This window comes from Saccopteryx bilineata, chromosome 5, assembly GCF_036850765.1.
Source record: "Saccopteryx bilineata isolate mSacBil1 chromosome 5, mSacBil1_pri_phased_curated, whole genome shotgun sequence".
Classification (NCBI taxonomy): domain Eukaryota; kingdom Metazoa; phylum Chordata; class Mammalia; order Chiroptera; family Emballonuridae; genus Saccopteryx; species Saccopteryx bilineata.
The window spans coordinates 118511680-118523176 of record NC_089494.1 but is presented as its reverse complement, the minus strand read 5'-3'; the positions used below and the strand labels follow the sequence as shown (position 1 = coordinate 118523176).

Below are 11497 nucleotides of genomic sequence, written 5' to 3'. Positions count from 1 at the left end.
TCATAGTTAGGAAGAATAAACATCATTAAAATGTCTATATTACCCAAAGCAATTTATAAATTTATTACAATACCAATTAAAATACCAATGACATACTTTAAAGATGTAGATCACATATTCCAACAATTTATATGGAACCAAAAAAGAACACAAATAACCTCAGCAATCTTAAAAAAGAAGAATAAAGTGGGAGGTATCACACTTCCTAATATCAAGTTATACTTCAAGGTCATGGTACTCAAAACAGCCTGATACTGGCATAAGAACGGGCATATAGACCAATGCAACAGAACTGAGAACCCAGAAATAAACCCACAGCTCTACGGACAACTGATATTTGACAAAGGAAGTAAGGGCATACAATGGAGTAAAGACAGGCTCTTTAATAAATGGTGTTGAGAAAATTGGACAGCTACCTGCAAGAAAATGAAACTAGACCACCAACTTACACCATTCACAAAAATAAACTCAAAATGGATAAAAGACTTAAATGTAAGCCATGAAACCATAAGCATCTTAGAAGAAAACATAAGCAGTAAGCTCTCCAGCATCACTCACAGCAATATATTTGGTGATTTATCTTCACGGGCAAGTTAAATAAAAGACACGATAAGCACATGGGACTATATCAAACTAAAAAGCTTTTGCACAGCTAAAGACAATAAGAACAGAAAAAAAGTGCACCATGGGAGAACATATTTGACAATACATTTGATAAGGGGTTAATAACCAAAATTTATAAAGAACTTGTAAATCTCAACACCAGGAAGACAAACATCCAATCAAAAAATGGGCCAAAGAAATGAATAGGCACTTCTCCAAAGAGGACATACAGATGGCCAACAGGCATATGCAAAAATGCTCAACATCACTAATCATTAGAGAAATGCAAATTAAAACTACAATGAGATATCACCTCACACCAGTCAGAATGGCGCTCATCAAGAAAACAACACAGAATCAGTGCTGGCGAGGATGTGGAGAAAAGGGAACCCTCCTGCACTGCTGGTGGGAATGCAGACTGGTGCAGTCACTGTGGAAAACAGTATGGAGATTCCTCAAAAAATTAAAAATTGAACTGCCTTTTGACCCAGCTATCCCACTTTTAGGAATATACCCTAAGAACTCCATAGAACTGTTCCAAAAGGAGCAATGCACCCCCATGTTTATGGCAACATTGTTCACAATAGCGAAGATGTGGAAACAGCCCAAGTGTCTGTCAGTGGACGAGTGGATTAAAAAGCTTTGGTATATATATACTATGGAATACTACTCAGCCATAATAAATGATGACATCGGATCATTTACAATAATATGGATGGACCTTGATAACATTATGCAGAGTGAAATAAGTAAATCAGAAAGAACTAAGAACTACATGAATCCATACATAGATGGGACATAAAAATGAGACTCAGGGACATGGACAAAAATGTGATGGTAAAGGGGGAGGGTGCAAGGAAGGAGAGAGAGAGAGTGGGGGGGTTGTACAAAGAAAACCAGATAGAAGGTGACGGGAGACAATTTGACTTTGGGTGAGGGGTATGCAACATAATCAAATGTCAGAATAATCTGGAGATGTTTTCTCTGAACATATGTACCCTGATTTAACAATGTCAATGCATTAAAATTAATAAAAAAATATTTAAGGAATTTTGGAAACATAAATGAGCTCCGTGGACAAAGCCTCTCATTTAAAAAAAAAAAACAACAAAAGAAAACACGTAGTCATTTTCTTTTTAATAAAAAATATGTACTTGTACAATTAAATTTGTGTGACTCAGTGGAAAAATGCTGAACAAGAGGTTTCTTTACATCTAGAAGTCAACTGTAAATTTGGATGTAATTCGTTTGCTGGAGGGGATTGTACTGTACTACTGCAGTGTTTGTGGGCAACACAAGGTCAGTGATGTCGGCAGGCTAGATAGCTACACGGTGTTCCTCAAGACAGCCTGACACTAGACCTATGGCATCCAACCAGTAAGATTGAACTTAATCTATGTTACACTTTTACAAAATGTAAAGAACCATTTAGGCCTCTAAGGGGTTTCTTAGCAGTCACTAGTAGAAGGAAGTCTAGTGAGGTAGTCCTCAATGTTCTGGTCAGCCTGAAACCACAGAGATCTTACCACAAATTCTGGGGTTTATATCTGTTCAATAGTCTTAAGCATGGGAAATACCTTTGATTCTATGTAGTACAGGTTTTTAAACCCCAATTCAAAGAATCTTAGAGACCCTGTTAAGTACATCAGGACCCAGATGGAAGAAAACCACCCTTTCTTTATGTGAGTTCCCATATGTGCTCAGACAGAGATTTTAAAAATATACAGTAGTCCCTTGCTATATCACAGTTCACTTTTTGCAGTCTCACTGTATCACAAATTTTAAAATTGTGTATATCTAATTTTGTAGCGCAAATTTTTTGCTATATTGCAGGATTTTGCAGTACATAGGTATTTTTATACATTTATTATTTTAATTATTTTTGTGGCAAAATAAGTGTGGGAAAGGTTAGTAACAGTGTGGGAAAGGTTTAGGAGAGTGTTGGGAGGTTTATAAAGCCTTAAAATATATATAAATAATGAAGTAAATATAAAGTCGCTACTTCCGATTTTTGCCTATTATGAGGGGTTCTGGAACCTAACCCCTGCAATAGATGAGGGACCACTGTATATATTTACTGTCTGTTATAAACATATTTTAAGCCATTCAGAAATGTATAAAAGAAAAAACAGTGGATCTTTCCTCAATAATCTCATCAATGAAGAAGCTGATGTCAATAGTTGTTACTCTGGCATATATCCACTTATATAAACATAATTTACTATGTTCTCTGTCTTTTCCTAAATCAGAAGTAAAATCACATTGTGTATATAACTCCAAATTTGCTTTTGTTATTTATTAATATAGCACAGATAATTTCTACATCAATATAAATAGATTTAATTATTCTATTTTCTTGGACTCTTTCAGATGGCAGTTGATTTATGAGTAGTTGCAAAGATAGAGATGAGCCATTTACTTTTTACCCAGTTCCTCCAAAGGTAATGTAACAACTAGCAGAGCTATAGTGTCATATCAAAATCCCAATAATGGCAGTGACACAGTCAAGACACAGGATATTTCCATCACTGCAAAGATCTCTCACATTGCCCTTTTACAGCTACAGAGTCCTACTTTCCCTCAGCTTCCCACATCTGTCCTTATCTGTTGGTAACCACTGATCTGATCTCTCTTTAATTTTGCTACTTTATGAATGATAAATAAATGGAATCATATAACGTGGAGCCTTTTGGCCCTGGAATTTTTTTATCAACAAACTTACTTTGAAAATTACTCAGGATGTTGTCTTTATCAATAATTTGCTCCTTTTTATTGCTGATAATAGGATTTCATGATATGGTTTTACAGTTTGTTTAGGCATTCACTTCTTGCAGGATATATCTGTGGTTTTTGTGGTTTGGGGTTATATAAATAAAGATGTAAACATTATTGAGCAGATTTTTGTATGAACATAAGTTTTTATTTCCCTTAGGATAATTTTCAAGATTATAACTGTTGCATTTTATGGTCTTTACATGTTTAGTTGTGAGAGACACTGGCTAACAGCCTCTCAGTATATACTAGTTTATATTCCCACCAGCAACATACAAATCATCCAGTATCTCTGAATCTTCTCCAGTAATTGGTCAGGACATTATTTTTATTTTACTCATTTTCACGATTGCATAGTGATATCTTCTTGTTTTATTTTATTTTTTATTTAAAAATAAATTTAATAGGGTGACATTTGTCCATAAGAACTTACAGGTTTCAGGTAAACATCTCTATAGCTTTTAAATTGTTCATCGAGTTTAATTTGTATCCCCTAATAACTATCTTTTCTTGTGCTTGTTTTCCATCTATACATCCTCTTTGGTGAAATGTGCCTCCATGTATTTTGCATATTTTTAAATTGGATTGTTCTTTAATGTTAAGTTTTTAAGAGTCCTATCCTATCCTATCCTGTTCCAATCTACTTTATTATGTTCAGTTTTACACTAGTCCTTTTTCAAATATGTGGTTTTGCAAATAGTGTCTTCTAGTCTATAGATAATCTCTTCATTCTCTTAACACAGTCTTACAAAAACAAAAAGTTTAATTTAGATAAATCCAAATTATCTATTTCTTCTTCAGGTTTGTACTTTTGGTATTATGTCTAAGCACTCTTTACCTAGCTCTAGATCCTAAAGATTTTATTTTATGGTATTCTTAACATTTGTATAGTTTTATTATTTGCATTTAAGTCTTTGGTCCATTTTTGGGTTACTTTTTATATAAGCTATGCAACTTAGGTCAAGATTTATTTTTTATGAATGCCCAATACCTTTAGCACCTGAAAATGCTGTATATAGATTCACTGGAAAGTCTCTTATTCTTTTGTCAAACATCAACTTAAAATATGTGTGGGGATCTGACCTTGCAGTGGCACAGTGAATAAAGCATTGGCCTGGGGCGCTGAGGACCCAAGTTCAAAACCCTGAGGTCACTGGCTTGAGTGCAAGCTCATCTGGTTTGACCACAGGCTCACTACCTTGAGCACAGGGTCGCTGGCTTGAACATGGAATCATAAACATTATGCCATGCTCACTGGCTTGAAGCCCAAGGTCGCTGGCTTGAGCAAGGGGTCACTCAGCTTGAGTTCCCCAGTCAAGGCACATATGATAAGCAATCAATGAACAATTAAAGTGCTGCAATTATAAGTTGATGCTTCTCTCTCTCTCTCTTCCTGCCTGCCTGTCTCTGTCTGTCCCCCCACCCCTGCCTCTCTCTCACTAAAAAATAAATAAGTAAAATAAAATAATGTGTGGGGTATTTTTGGGATCTGTAGTCTTCTCTAGTAATCAATGTACTTATTCTTCTGACATAATATGTTGTGTTTTCATTTTTTGTTATTTCAATGTTTTTTTAACTCAGACTTCCTATTTAATACATTAATTATTTAGAATGATGCTTAGTTTTCATGTGTTTAGATATTTTCTTGTTTCCTTTCTGTTATTGATTTTCAATTTGATTTCATAGTGATTAAAGGACTCATTGTGTGGTTTTCATTATTTTAAGTTTGTAGCACAGAATATAGTCTATTTTAATTATATTCCATGGATACTTGAAAAGAATGTGTATTGTGCATTTGTTAGGTGATACGATCTATATATGTTGATAGACCTTACTGATTGATGATTTGTTGAGTTCTCACTCTGATTTTCTGCATAGTCTTCTTTTCAGTTGATGAGAAAGGGGTGTTGAAGTTATCAGAATCACTGTGGGTTTTTCTGTTTTTCCTACTAGTCTATTAATTTTTTAAAAGGTGTTATATAAAATTTATTTCTTTCTGTAACAAAATATATCATATTTTATTTTATTTTTCACTGTTTTATTTCAATTTTATTTTGTATTGGTGAAGCATTAGGTGGAAAACAGTGATAGAGGATCACCATTTGCAGTGACAAATGGTTCCTTGACTTAGTGTGGTAATCACATTATAAAGTATATACATTTGAAGTCACAATGTTGACCCTGAAATTAGTGTCTACTGTATGCTGAATATACTTTAATAGGAAAATTAAAAATTAAAAAAAACCTCATTTCTCCACTGGGTTTCTTACTTAAACAAACAGTTTGAGTGTCTCATTTTATTTAATTTAAAATAACACTAATTAAATTGTAAAACAAAGAAAAAATATTGAGAATGAGGAAGCATTACCTCTGTTTTGTATTTATTACACTAAATCCCATTAAATACTCCATTGATTTTTATAATCCTTGCCATTAGCAGTTAAGTGTTGATATTATTCTACACTCCAATATTTAGAAAATTTGTTAGTATATTATTTCCTGTGACATTGTTATGCCCCAAGGTTTAATGATCCTCAAACAGGTCTGTGTTTTAGTGGATATATTTCTTATTTTTGACATTGTACTCTTGAGGATATTTTAAAAGTGTGTCCGGTAGATTGGCTTTTTCAAGCATAGACTAGTGTACACAGAGTCATTTTACTGAAACTAAGATAGTGTTACAATAAAGTGGTTATGACCCAGGCTTCAAATGCAGACCACCAGGTCTTGAATACTAAAGGCACCTCTTACAAGAGATGTCACCTGGAAAAACTGTTTTACTGTTATTATCATCAGTTTGCCTAGCAAATCTTATCTTCTAGTACTGTTTTGAAGATAAAGTGAGAAAAATCTAATGTCTCTTGCCAGACATTTTCCTAAGTGCTTTATATTTATTGGTTCATTTCATATTTACCAAAACTTCTGTGAAGCTGAAACAGTTGTATGGGTCCTGCAACTGCATGAAGAACTGTTGCCCAAAGCCACACAGTGACCAACTGGCTGCACAGGAGACAAACCAATGCAGTGGCCCTTCTCAGAGTATTGATCTCATATGTCCTCACATAGCACAGAGCTACCATGGGGTCCTCACGGCCTGCCATGGTGAGCACTGATATGAATGGTGAAGGCAGATCACCAAGTGTAACTGTACAGCTCCCAGATTTGGGAGTAGCCAAAGCCTGGGGACATGTCATTGTGTTATAGCTGTACTTTGTTACAAAGGGCTGAAGACATAGCTGTACATGCTGCCGAAACCTCTTTTCTTTTTTCTTCATTTTTCTTTAATTACTCTCATGATTTATTAATATTCACATTGAAGAAAAGAACCTTAGGGCAGCAAGTTATGCTAATTGACACATTTGTTTTATTTATTTATTTTTAAAACAAACTGGATTTTTACTTTTTTTTGTTGTTGTTCATTCCATCACATTGAAAAGCAGGAAAAGAAAGAATGGTTTTGAATTCATTCGATACTTTGGACTCCTCAGATTAATGGAACGTTGCACAAACACTTGGAACAGAGAGAAATAGAGGAAAGTGGACCCCCACAGGGCCACACTCACCAAAGCAAAAAACTTGAATAAAGACCAAGCAAGAGCTTCCCCCAAATGATTGGCTCATCATTACCAAAAATCAGCCACAATAACACCAAGAAACAACAACAACAAACTAATGTTTAAGCCACGTTGTTTGACTCGAGAATCCTTTCTGCTTTTTAAAAAAATGTCAAACGTTTCCTACATATAAAGGAAGAAGGCCATTGGATGGCAGTGGTGAAGGCAGCAGCAGCAGCAACAACAACAACAACAACGACAGCAACCGGCACAGCGGCTCATTTAGGTTCCTCCTTGGCTGGGCCACCTCCCTCCTTGGAGGATGGCCAGTTGTCACGGACTCTTCAGTGGCACTTTCTGTCTTAGCAGAGTTGAGTAGGCTCCTCCTCTGAGGAGGCAGAATCAGAGGCGCTTGACCCCTCTTCTCCTCAGAGGTTGACCCTGCTTTGTGGTTCTGCTCAGGCTTAGGCCAGTGGCTGGGTTGTTTCAGTGCTAGCGAACCCTTCCTCTGCCTCCTTCCCTGTGCCATCAACAATAGGGCGTCATCCTTCTTCTTGCTCACTTCGGCCACCCTTGGCAGCTTGGGCATCGCCCTTCTTCCCTCCTATGTGCCCTTTCCTTGTTCTGTGTCCAGGGAAGCTGCCTTAATTCTGGTCGCGCCCTCGTGAGCTTTAGCTCCTGGCTGGATGCCATCTTGCTAGATGTTTTGAGCCTCCTCATTTTTTTTTTCAACCTGTTTGGTTCTTCTCCTACATCGCAGCATGGTGGTGTCATCCCTTGCCTTTTCTCCTTCCCTCCTCTCTCTTTGGGATCTTCCTTTCCATGAAGAGGAATTAGGCACCTAGGAAATAAGACCACAGTAAAGGCATCACCCAGAGAGGTCATAATCAAGAGAGTCACACAGTCCCAGGGCTGGATGGGGTTGTGTGTAGAGTAATGGCAACTCCTTCAGTTTTAACATGAAGAACCTGCATCGCAGAGACCAGTTTTAGGTCTTGTGTGATTTTCCAAGACTGGAAATGGCTTCCATTCACATTTCACTGTCAGAACAGGCCCTTTTAGAAAGCATTATGAACTGCATTTTAGAGCTGACGATACTTTGGGTCCCTAGAGGTTACAAAATGTGTCTGTCTACAAGGCTGAGGCAGTGATGGCAAAACTTGGGTTTGAAATACCTGGATTTTTGTTTTTCTAAGGTAGAGATATTTTGACTTAGCAAGGTGTCCCAGTCTCATCATGCTGTTTTCCCTGTGTGTTCATGGCAGTGCAGAAGTGCAGGAAGAAAGGGCTCTTGGTGCAAATGGCCATGAGGTCCAATGCAGACTGCTCCTCTGACTCTCCGTTTGGCTAAGTGTTCTCACTTTGTGCTGTTTTGGCATCTCCTATTCAAGAACGGCACTCGACTCAGATAAAGGCTGAGAGTACATGAAACCCCTGAGATGCAGCTCAGTCAGTGGCAGTTCTGTATGTTATTGGATGTAATTTTACTTTAAATTACCATTCATTGCCTTATCTCTTGGAAAACCTATATGCGACTCAACCTCAGAGCTGAGGCCACAGAAACACTCACTTGTCTAGAAAGATCTTAGACGAAGGATGAACCACAACAAACAGTGCGCTTAGTATGAAGGGAGGAATGAACATGTTTTCTGTTACCAAGAGCCAGGAAACTCATGGCTCTATCCAAGTGGGAAGATGAGGCAACATAAATAATATGTCAACCAAGGTACAACTCATTGTATTCTGTTTTGCTTTATTGCATCTCACAGACACTGTGGTAATTTTTACAAATTGAAGATTTGTGGCAACCTTATATTGAGGAAATGATATTAGCATTTTTTAACAGTAAAGCATCTTTTAAAATTAAGGTACATACACTTTTTAATACTCTACAGTATATTGTAAATATAACTCTATATGCACTGGAAAATGAAAAAAGACTGTGTGACTCACTCGTTTGTTCATTTATTGCTTTCAGATTTATATACCATGTATGAGTGAAATCGTATGGTTCCTAACTTTTTCTGTCTGACTTATTTTGATTAGCATGAGATTCTCAGGATCCATCTCTGTTGTAGTAAATGGCAGTATTTCATCATTTCTTATGGCTGAATAGTATTCCATTGTATATAAGTACCACATCTTCTTTATCCAATCATTTATCAAAGGACACTTCAGTTCCCATGTCTTAGCCACTGTGAATAGTGCTGCAATGGATGGATATATCTTTGGAGAAACATGTTTTCAAATTTTGGGGGTAGACACCTAGAAAAAGGGCTGCTGTGACATATAGTAAATTTATTCCTAAATTTTTGTAAAACCGCTATGCTGACTTCCATAGTGGCTGTAGCAGTTTACATTCCCACCAGCAGTGAACGAGAGTTTCTTTTTCTCCACAGTATCTTCAACAGGCTACTTGTCACCTGTCTTGTTGGTAATCACCATTCTCACAGATATGAAGTGATATCTCATTATAGCTTTTATTTGCATTTCCCTAATAGCTAGCAAAGATAAGCATCTTTTCATAAGCATCATAATTTTTAACAGACACCAATAGGAATGAATTCTGAGGAAGTGTAGCAAAGAAGATATATGACTCCAGTGACACAACTTTGATAAAATGTTGACAATTGTTGAACTTGGGTGATTGTTACCACAGACATTTATATTATTCTTGTTATGTTTAAGGCTCCTTTCTTTTATATGTATTAAAGATAAAAAGACCTTAACACACAGGTATATCACCTGAGGTGCATAGCTGAAGAAATTTGTCTCATTTAACTTAAAGCACTTTATACACAGATAATATTTAAAGTGTTTTCCAACAGAAAATTAGGTAGTAAAAAAAAAAGAGAAAACTGACTAAATGGAAGCTTTAAAATGGAATGTTTCAGCTAAATAAAGAGATTCTCTTTTTTAACCACACAGGACATTTATTTTTCTTTAATTTTATTTTCCTATTACTGTTTACATTTAATACAATTTTGTATTCATTTCAGGTGATAGCACAGTGGTCAGACCATTACATATTTTACACAGGGATCCCTCAGATATTTCAAGTACCCAGATGGCACCACACCTAGTTATTTCAAGGTTTTGTATATCTGATAGAGACATTCAAAGATAGAATGGTCTATCTGGGGAACAAGATAATGAGATTTTTGTCATCAAGTGAATGATAGATATAAAGTTGCTGGTGTCACATAGTTTTATAAAAGCATATTTTGATAGGGAGAAGTGAGAAACACCATGAGATTCAGAGGAAAGGGTGCAGCAAACCAGACAGGGCAGAAATGTTTCTTCCTTGCTGGGGAAGCAGTTGTCAACTCTATATGCTCTTCTCCTGCAAACTTTTATAAACAAATGATCATATACTATTATATTGATGGAGAAACTGAGGTGAGAGGAGATGAGATGTAAAATAAAGTATTGCCTATGGCAAAGTTAATGTGTTTTCCTCTATGCTCACTGTCCCAAGAGTACAGGGCACATCAGGGTTCAGAGCAGAAAGACAGGAGTGAGTGATGCAAAAACCACAATGCAAAGGCAGGATCCCCCAAATGTTCCTGCTCCAAGGTCAGGAACCTGTTTTTGTGCTTATACACTGCATTTAGAAGACTGGTTTTCTTTTCTTTTTTTTTTTTCTTCCACTGTGCAGCCCGCTTCAGTGCCAGCAGCCTAAGGGCAGAGGCCAGGCAATGGTTCAGGGCCACGGGTTGCTCTGGCATGGGGCACTATGAGCAACCCAGAAGACTGGTGTTCAAAACCCTGCTCTGACATATGAAGTTGTATCATTTATTCTTTTTTTTTCTTATGACAGAGACAGAGAGAGGGACAGATAGGGACAGACAGACAGGAAGGGAGAGAGATGAGAAGCATCAAGTTTTTGTTGCTGCACCTTAGTTGTTCATTGATTGCTTTCTCATTTGTGCCTTGACCAAGGGACTACAGCAGCACGAGTGACCCCTTGCTTGAGCCAGCGACCTTGGCCACAAGCTGGTGAGCCTTGCTCAAACCAGATGAACTTGCACTCAAGCTGGTGACCTTGGGGTTTCGAACCTAGGTCCTCTGTGTCCCAGTTCGATGCTCTATCCACTGTGCCACCACCTGGTCAGGCAGATCATTTATTCTTATTCTATGTTTCTAAACTTCAGCTTAAAGTGTGAAAATAGGGTTTTTATGTAAGAATAATGTATAATAAACAGACAAACAATTTTAGTTTTCATGTTTTTCTTATTATGATAAATATATCTGGCCTGCCAGCACAGATACCTTAGTCAGGGGAGCAGCAGTGGGTCCCACTAGTTTGTTCCATTCTGGGCTTATCACTGTGCATTCCTCCTGAAAGCCCTAATCAGGACAGCTGCTTAATACCGTAGTCATTTTTTTCTGGTACAATAAGATTCATTAGACTTTCTTGACATGTTCTTTGTAGCTAAAGAAGTCTAGAGGGAGGTGGCAGCAGCAGACCATGTTTATGACAACAAGGGGAAGAGATAATTTGGGGGTTATTTTTATTTATCACTCCATAGCACACACCAGTTGGCTTCACGAGAGGGAAGGAGCCC

At 37.1% G+C, this 11497-nt stretch overlaps 1 pseudogene; it reads right to left on the bottom strand.

The window, feature by feature from the left end:
* Positions 1-10577: 10577 nt before the first annotated feature.
* LOC136307238 (small nucleolar RNA SNORA42/SNORA80 family) lies at positions 10578-10701 on the bottom strand (annotated as a pseudogene).
* Between the last annotated feature and the right edge of the window lie 796 nt (positions 10702-11497).